We start from the raw sequence: 10,240 nt of genomic DNA on the forward strand, positions 1-10,240 counted from the left end.
CTAGGCCCAAAGTTTCTACCAGAGAATATTGCCACTTCTCCAACCGAGGACTCATTAGTGTCACCAAACATTTCAGTTTCGGGGATCGCTTGAACTCTTAAGCCTTATTCCTTGAGCTGCTTCAAAGAAAGTTAAAACTAAGAGGTAGATCTGCGCTGCAAAAATTTGTGTTCTGTCAGCCTTACAGACCAGTACCATAACTGGGGATTTTGTTGCTTTTTGAATATAAATATAAGCAGAAATTGTACTAACTACTTGTAAGACTTCTTGATACATCTCAGAGAATTACTCTTACAGGTTTTTGCCTTTTTTTTCTCACTTTGTGTGTTGCTTTGTCATAGAGAACGTGACTGACTATTTGGATGTCAGTTTACCAGCCTTATGTAATTATTTTATTAAGAAAATAAGGGGAGAAAAGAGCCTTAACCTGTTTAGTGAAGGGAAGAAACCAATGTATAACAAGATGCAGTTCTTGTATGTAACCATTTTACTCCAATGAAGAACTTACTAAATACCTTCCTTTATTTCAGGGAAGTGTTACTTACAGCAGGGAATAAAAGCAATAGTATCTTTGCTCATAACATGTGGCAAAAGGTGCTTCTCATGGTTGTTGTGCTAAAGTATTTAGGGGTCAGTAGTTCCACTGAAATAACATATGTGCACACCCTATCACTTATCAAAAGGCACATGTAGCCTCTCCTGTTTCCCAGGCTGCTCTTTTTCTCAGCTCAATACTGCTCCCATGTCCTCAGGGGACCTTCTTTGATAACCTATACTATTCTGCTTCCAGTTTCTCTGCGTATCCTATCACTGTGGTGTCAGGCCAGGACAAATGGATTCGGTTTACAGAGTATAGTGCAGTTGCAGGCGGTAAGGAGTGGTTGGATGCTAGAAGAGAGGAGGGGAATTGTGGGAAGACAGGCTAGCCACAGCATTAGGAAGATTTTGGTACAAAATGCAGTAAATGCATAATTGAGGAGGCAGAAATAAAATATTTACAATAAAATGCCTGCATTCTTGTCCTCTTTACAGTACTTTTTGTGTATTTAATTCCACTCATCCTCTGTACTTTAAAATGCCAAAAGCAGCTGTGCGCCAAAGAGCACATCATCTGGAGAGTTACGCCTTACTGCATCTAAAATGTCCTTTTCTGTAGGCAAGAAACAAGATCCATTTGTTATTCTGTGTTTGTGTTCAAGTCTAAATATTGCTGGTGCAGTGCATAGTTTCCCAGAGTCATGGGGTCCACTGTGTCAGAATGCATGTGATCAGTGTGACTCAAGAATGACATGGGACAGCAGGACCTGGGAGTGAAGTTGGTAGCATTTAACTTCACTGCTTGTAAAACAAATTTAGGCTTTGTGACTTGAGCTCAGAATTTTATTTCCCACACAACAGAGAACAGAACCATAAATTACTCTAGATTGAGGACTACTGATAGCACTTCCGCATGATCCCTTTTCCTCAGCACTCAACAAGAGCTTTTGTATTATTCCCATTCAGTTTGGCTGTTGACTGTGGGCTGTTTGCCAGCAAGTGTAGTGCAGGAGTTTGCAATCTGAGCACCTCTATATACTATGTTCTGAAATGAATGGTGACTAATTTTAAGCCCTGTGAATTTCAAATATGCCACTGGAAATGATATAATACCCTCTCATTTGCTATAGCAATGTGCAACCTGCTTATTTTCAGGACTTCCCTTGTAAATGTGCATGAAGAAGCTATGATTTATGATTTGGGTCTGCTGCTGGATTATCAAAATCCAGGTATTGATATTAGAGCCATTTGAAATAACTTCTTGATCAGTGAGTCTTCAACTTCTTTTATGGCTAAATGATGAAAAACCACATCCATTCCTATCCAGTTAAAGAAACTACCTTTGACACTCTTCCTGATGTTCAGCCTAATTATTTTAGAAATAACTAAACAAAAGACTGTAATGGAGTAATTGATGTCCTTGGGTTTTGTTTATGCTTCCATTTTGCTTTGCTATAACATGGAGAATTCAGGGCTCCAGCCTCTGTTCAAATGGTGAGGTTTCATACTGAGTTTCATAGATGTGCCAGCACTGGACAGCCCTATCTAATTCTGTCCTGCTGCTAACATGCTGGCACACCATGATAGGGAAGTAGGCAAAGCTACTGTAAGGTAGAACTACAGAGATACTGTAAAGTGAATGCAGGGGAGGAAGGCTGGAGTTCCTGTAATATTTTAGGGGGGTTTTGAATAATCCCCTTGTTCCAAGGGAATAATTTGTGCAGGTTTTAACATTTACTCCTCATAACACAGTTCAATAAGCTTATCAAGGAGTTAGAGCTGCCACACTATTAGCCCTTGAATGGGGCAACTGTGCATTTTCTGCAGGACACAGAGTATGTTGGGGGTTTGGAATTGCTTTTCAATCTCATTGTGATTCTAGACTCTTAGAAGTAACCAGAAATACTTAGTCCTTCATTTGGCATCTGGAGGTCCCTCATGACCTGCATTACAGCATACAGAAAAATTTTGCAGACTATTGACTAACCAGAGAGCTCACACAAAAAAATATTTGATCCACTGGTACCACATAATAATTGTTAACACTTCTCCAAATGAGGCTTTTGTTCTATGGATTTTTAATAGCTGTGGCTGACTAGCACAGCAATGAAGAAGCTACTATTTGAGTAAGTGGTAGAAGACATGTATAATCAAACCAGCTCTTATAACTGAAACTAACCCCTCTCCTAGCTTAAATAAACTGTATTTGTTCTGCTACCTGCTGCAGGTCGTTACACCAGCAGCATTAGGAAAGCGTCAGTGCTACAGCAGCCAGCCGCCCATAGCCAGGCTTCTGCCACAAACTGATCGGATTCTGCATTAGTGCAAAGTTCTTTTTCTATTAACCTTCCCTTAGGAAAGGGGAAACACAGCCTCCATCGTAATTAGCTTACACAGCCTTCCATGTAAGCCAAAGAATGGAAAGTGTCAGGGGTGCCAGGGGTGCTTGCAGCAGCATCATAGGTATTTGCTATTAGCAGGGAAAAGTTAATCTGCTCTCAGATTTTGGCAAGGGCACAAAAACCTATGTCTAAAAATGTACTTAGAATGAATTAAATTTCACACAACTGTGACCACACAGTAGGTAAAGTAGTAAAATGATGGTGATGATGGAAAATATGACTAATCATAGAGTTGCATTAACAATGAATAAAATTATCCTTTAACATAAACTGAGGTTCTTAAGTGCCTTAATTTAAAAATGTGTTTGTTTGTTTATTGCTCTGTAGCTTGTTACAACTGTGTTATTTCACCTACCAGCACACTCCAGCAGTTTTGTCTGAAATAGCATTTTCACTCAAAGTAGCTTTTTTTTTTTTTCAAAAAAGAGAAGATGAAATCAAAAAACAACTCTGAGACACTGAGTCACTACACTTGTTTTACTAAGTGGCTTGAATCAAAACATGAAAAAATATCTGAAAAATAGAAGCGCTTTGAATTTTCACTTTGAAATGACCTGTCTCAATTTTTTTTTTTTTTTTTTTTAAATTTTCCCTTTTCCATTTGGAACTGGAATATAGAGTGCAGAGCCCTTTGGGTTATCAGGGCAGCACAGACCAGGCACACAGCCAGAGAGGGCAGAACTCTTGCTTGTTCTCTCCCTGCTGCACATCCCTTTTCCCAAATCCATTTGATCTGAGTTTGGCAGGTCCCTGTGGATTGATTCTCACTGCTGCCAGAGCATGTTTCTTTTCGTGATTTCTTCTTAGAAGTACTGATTCAACAAGTTTCTGTAATCAGAAGGAGTCAGGCTCTGTATTTTTCTCTGTGATTAGAAATGTTTTGTTTTCTGTACACTTTGAGAACTGTAGGAAGCTGGTCCCTACACTTTCTGTGTAACTCAAAGTGGGTTCTGAACAAGCACTGAGCAGCCTCTCAGACTTGCTACTGTGCACGCTGTTGGTGTGGAAGCTGCAGTGGCAGCCTTGCTCTCCAGGTGACTGCTACCCCAGGGATGCCTTGCTCCAGCAGATCTCAAGTAGCACCTCAGATTAAGGAGTTGTGTGAGCAACACCCAAATCATCTCTCTTGTTAAACTCATCATGGCTAGGCTTCGCAAACGAAGATTTGAGAAGGATTCTATCCACGCTTGCTGCAAGCATGCTGATGGCTAAAAAGGCAGCAGAAAGTCTCCTTAGGTGGTATTGCCAAGGCACGGTTCTTTCTGCATTGTCTTTTGTCCTCAAGAATAATTCTCTGTGTGTTCTCAAAAGAAGCAGCAACCTGTTAAACTGAAGTGCAAATAAAAGAGTCTATAATGTTTGGTCAATGACATTTACTTTTAAAAAAACCAACAACTTAAACAATACTGTATTGCTGGATAATGGAAGTCATATTCTGCATTCCCAAATGTCATCAGCTATCTTTCTGGCTTTCTTCAACATCTTGCTGTCTTGCAGAGAAATGGTTTGATAAGCAAACAGAAGAGCAAGTTATTGTAGGTGCAGAGGCTGAGGAAAGGGGTCTGGGAAAGACATTCCTACCTCTTTCCTCTGCCAAACCTTTCCAACTCTTCAATACTGGTCCTCTTTTCTCCTCACAAAACATTCTTAAATGGAGAAGTAGGGATTTATTCATGTAGCTCATAGCAATTACAAGGTAACTATTATATAAATTTGGTTGGATTTTTTCCTTTTTTTTTTTAATGGGGTCTTTCACAAAGGAGTTTTGAGCATATGTTGGCTTCCTGCTCAAGCGTCATATATTCCTTAGAAAAAAAAAAAAGAAAAGGGTCTGCTTTTTTTAAGGCCAAGTGTTTTTATACAGCTAAGTTAAGACATGCCTGAAAAGGCTGTGGTTATTCTCCTGTCTGATCTTATTTCTTATTTTCTGCCCTCCTGTTTGTAACATTTAGCACATAACACTTTAAACATGCTGTTTATTTCTGTGTTTTCTGGTTGTGTATCTCCTACCACCATTAGTTTCTTTGGAACAAATGTCCAAAAGTGGACATTGCTTTCCTCCTCTTCCTCAAGTATTCTTGCAGATGTTGCTGTAAATCAATTGTGGGGCTCACACAGCATTTGGCTGCCTGACAAATGTACCATAATAACGCAGCTCAGTAAAATGTGGAATTTCTGAGGTACTGCTTGTAACTTTCTCAATACTGTTGTAAATTCCTGTCCGTGTTAGCACAGGTGGAAACATAATCATAAATAATTTGTACGTGTGTGTGTGTGCCTGTGTGCACATGTATGAGTTGAAGGTGGGTAGTAGGGGTTGCACGTACTTATTCTTTTTAAAGCATAGGTGCTTCCCCTAGGTGGTTCACCGCTTCCATGATTTAATTCAGCTACTTGAAGCAAATTAAAAAAAGAAATACTCTCATTTAAATCAAAATAATATTGCTAACAAAGTTTTAGAGAGAGAATGTGTGCACACAAATTGAAGCAAGGAGGCTGTGGTGGCTGTAGGTAGGACCCAGCCCTAGGAAGCCACAACAAGCTTAACAGCAACCCTTCAGGTAATGATGATAGAGCCATTTCAGGAACCCACCATGAGCTTCTGCTTCTGAGAGGTATAAGCTGAGCTGCTCTTTGTCTTCAAGAGAAATCAGCAGTGAGCTAGAGTGCTGTGCTGATAGTTTGCAGTGCTGGGTAGGGATGGGAATGTGCATTGTCCCAAGATCTCAACAAATTAGGGGACCTCTACAAATTAAAGGCCTGGGCAATCAGCAACCATATGAAGTTCAATAAGAGAAAGTGCTGGATTCTGCACCTTAGGTGGGGCAACCCTGGATGTTCATACAGACTGGGGAATGAGATGCTGGAAAGCAGTGCCATGAAAGGGGACCTGAGGGTCCTGGTCAACAGCAAGTTGAACATGAGTCAGCAGTGCCCTGGCAACCAGGAGGACCAACTGTGTCCTGGGGGGCATCAGGCAAAGCATCTCCAGCCGGTCGAAGGAGGGGATTGTCCTGCTCTGCTCTGCACTGTTGTGGCCTCACCTTGAATGTTGTTTGCAGTTTTGGGCGCTGCAATATAAGAAAGGGATGGGCTAGTCATACTCTGTGTGACTAATGACAGGACCAGGACCCAAAGGAAGTGCCTGAAGTTGTGTCAGGGGAGGTTTAGGTTGGATATGACAAAAAGGATCTTACCCCAGAGGGTGGTTGGGCACTGGAATGGGCTCCCCAGGGAAGTGGTCACAGCATCGAGCCCGAGAGAGTTCAAGAAGCATTTGGACAATAGTCTCAGGCACATGGCGTCTAGATTCTTCAAGCAGGGCTAAGAGTTGGACTCAATGATACTTATGGGTCCCGCTCTGCTCTGTGCTAGTACAACCTCATCTTGAATATTGTGTGCAGTTTTGGGCACCACAATACAAGAAAGTTATTAAGATGTTAGAGAGTGTCCAAAGGAGGGCAATGAAGATGGTTTCTGTGATCTTTTTCTGTTTTGTTTTGTGATCAATTCCGAGAGGCAAGATGTTTGGATATGTTTAGGAATTCAGGTAATCCTACTGAATGGTCCATGCTGACAAGGCAGCCCCCATCCAGCCTGCCTGGCTGTGTCAATCATGCTGCCTCCTTGGTGGGAACTAGCTTTTCACCTGAACACATGCTGAGCCTGGAAAGGAGTTAGATCATCCTTTCCCCAAAAATAAGTAGTTTCTGACTGTTTCCTTTGAATCCATGAGTATAAGAATACTCAAGAGTTGTTACACAATAGCTGAGGGCAAAACATTTGGAAGAATCTTAGAATTTAATGAGTGGTTCTTCTGAACTACCTGGGAGGAAAGCCAGGCAGAAAATCTGAGAACACTGATTTTAGAAGTATTGCCTCTTCTAACATTGAATGGTAAGAAGTATAACTGCTTAACCTCTTTTTTAAGCTATTATGTCAATCATCACAACAGAAACATTATTTTAATACCAACTTACACTACATAATAATATTTATAGAGCACAGGTATGGTGACTAACGAGCTGCAGACAAAGCTAGTGTTAAAAGAATATTTTCACAGTTACAGACTTTAAGATCAGGTGTTTCTAAAGGTAAAAATGAGTATTTGGCCTTGTCAATGTCTTCATGTACTTTCTGTCTTTAGCTACTTGGAAACAAAAAATTTCCTAAATCTGGTCATGTATGTATATTGTGTTTTCACTTCTTATATTTCAGATACAGTCCACCCACTAAATGTAACAAGATTTTCAACAGATTAAGATTATTAAAATTTAAAATTTGTGGAATAAATCAGGTATCTTAATTGAAAAACTAAAGAGAAAGCATTTGATTTTTTCCCCCTGGTTTATCATTATTAGTGTTTATACCAGCATTTACCAAAAAGAGCATGTTTAAACTTAGGTCCTCTTATCTATCAAAGTATTTGATTTTAGGAAAAATTTGTAATTCTATTCTCAACAGACTTCAAAATCTGCCTACTTTTAAAAATTATTACCCTACATGTTGCAAAATGGCATACTTAAAAACTAGATACTGTAGAACTGTAGAATTTAAAACAGAATTATTCAAAAGGTGATCAAAAATAGTGTCATTTCCCTTAAGTGGTGAAATGGTGGCTCCTTGTTACTGCTGCTGTTCTCTGGGCTCTTTTTTATGTCAATGCTGAGAAGCCACACAAGACTAGCTTCCACGTGGTGAGACTCCTGCCTTGAACCTCAAGCTTTCACAGAAAAGTCAAGGGCTACAGTATGAACATGATGTTGTGGGGTGGCTTGTTTGGGTTTTTTTGGAGCTTAGGGTGGAAAGAGTCAATAGACGTTGAGGGGAGCAAATATAGGAAAAGAGAGAGAGACTGACTAGAGAGAAGTGTGTGGGAGGGATGTAAGTGGACCATGTACTATGCATGGACTGGGAGGAACAGGGATGATGAACTACATAAAAACTCAAAGTCCAAACAAATCAGCAGAAAGAGTCTGACTGGCTCCTCTCTGCAGCTGTCACTGTAGCCTGGAGACTGATTAGAGCAAGAAAGAGAAGAGATAGTCGGACATTTGTCCTGCTACCACAAAGAGGGTCTGCTCTGCACGTTTTGAGCTATTTGGAACAAAATTAAATTGTTTTTTTCTGTCAGAGATCATCACATAAACTACTTTCACTGTCTTATATTAACACCACTCAACCCACACTCAGAGACACATCTTCAGGTGCACCATTAAAAGCCCACGCTGTGCAGTCTGGTGAGTTCAGAGGAGGCTTTAACTCATATAAGCAGATACATGTGGTAGTTATGGCTCAGGTCCTTCCTGATTCCTTTTAGCTGATGGAAAATTAGACCTCTAGCCTCTGGTAACTGTCTTGGTTTCCTCTGGGCTCAGTGGATAAGTGATAAGTATCTCAGGAGACAGAGATGCTTTTACCTACGTGTCTTGGAAACCCATCTGAGGAGGAGCTACACTGCTGTTCAAGGCTGCCCACACTTCTGCTGACAACCTCAGACAACAGATTAAATTAAAAGACTTGTGGCCAGGTAGGGGTAGGTCAGTACATCTTGTGATATGACAATATTTGTTCCTCACTAGGAATGAAAAAAAAACAGTTCAGCTGACTTCAGAAAGCTCCAAACAGGGTTTATAAAAGCTGCAAACAAAAAAAACCCCAGATATTTAATAGATATTTAATTGTAATCTGTGGTGCATCTGATACTGAAACTGAGATCATTAACATGACTTTAACATTAACCTTTTCTGCCGACTTTAAATGCTTATAGGAATGGAAGACAAGAGGACTAGGCATAGTCAGAGTTTGGTCTGTTTTGCCAATACTATGACAAATAAATTACTGCAGAAAGTGTTCCTCTGTAAAAGTCATCTGGGTTTCCTCCTTCAATCCACTTAGAAAGGTCTGCTAAAACCTACTTGCTCACAAAGGTAGGAATCTCTTTCTGATTTGCAGCCCAAGTTTACTCAGATTATGTATTGGCTCTTTGGAATAACAGCTTTCAGTTGCTGAAGGTGGATGGAACAGTACCCAATATGTAGAATCTAATGTTTTTATAAAGACCAAGCATATTCCTTCTCAGCCTTTCTCTCACTGGGCTCAAAAAGCCAAATTTCTGTACTTTCCTTTGAATATCCCTTGCCTTTTTTTAATCAGTTGTACCCATTTTGGGCATCTCTTTCTTCTAAATTTATAAATCCAGCCAAAGATCACTGTAAATAAACAATGAAAATAATTTGAAAAATTAGCTTTATTCAAAACTTTGAGTTAAATATTGACTCTTCCCCAAGAGAAGGGAAAAAAGAGTGAATCTAGGTATATCCTTCATGTTTAATTAAAGACCCCTTGTGGGGTCCACTAAACCTATAATGCAACCCCACCAAATTCTGCAGACCTACAAGAGCTAATGTAGCTCCAGGAAGGAAGAAATCAATTTCTGTTGAGCAGAATCACAAAAAGATTCTGTCTGGTTCTAAAACAAGTCAAGTTATGAGTGCAAGTTGGCCTGGTGGGAAGTCAGTGGTAATATTTCTATTTAAATTAGGATTTTATTAGTGTTCTAACAATTAAGTATAGGACGATTGCAGGGGCTGTTTACAGTGAAAGTGTTTGGATCTTTCTATTAAAATGATCTAATCTTTCATTAATGCAGGAAGCAATCGATTGGTCCTTACAACTAATGGAAATAAATCAATTTGATCAACGTTCAAAATGTGTCACTTCTCATAAACTTGTTTTTTAATGAAAAGCAAGAACATATTCTGACACTTCAGTTTGTCTGATCTCCCTTCTGACTGCACTGAATGTTAGTTGTTTAACCTTGAATAATTTTAACTACACTGTACCAATTTATATTTCTAGATTTAAACCTGAAATGACATATACAGAAGAAAGCAGTGAAAGAAAAAAAGCAAAGCCTCAACTTTCCTGAGAAAGTAACTAAGCAAATGAAGTCATATTCAGACCATCTACATGTCCAGCATTGTTGATGCTCACTTCCATTCTTAGTGGTCTTGTTTTCCTTGCTTATCTCCCTTTTGCTTTCTGAGTATAAACTGAGATAAACTGTGAAAGAAACATGACCTTTTATAAGTTTATAATTGCCTGAATTATAAACTTGACGTGGGAATGGTTACCTTGCTGCTATGCTCAGATATTTATGAAATACCTCTCTCTCTGTCTGTGTCCTGACACAAAGGCCAAGCAGGAGAAGCAGGTTATTCTTTGAAAGGGTCATTCCTTCAGTAAGCAGAGACAGCCCCACAGCTGTCTGCAGAGATTTCCCCAGTGACAGGTTATTT

This window comes from Corapipo altera, unplaced genomic scaffold (assembly GCF_003945725.1).
Source record: "Corapipo altera isolate COAL_440 unplaced genomic scaffold, ASM394572v1 1, whole genome shotgun sequence".
Classification (NCBI taxonomy): Eukaryota; Metazoa; Chordata; class Aves; order Passeriformes; family Pipridae; genus Corapipo; species Corapipo altera.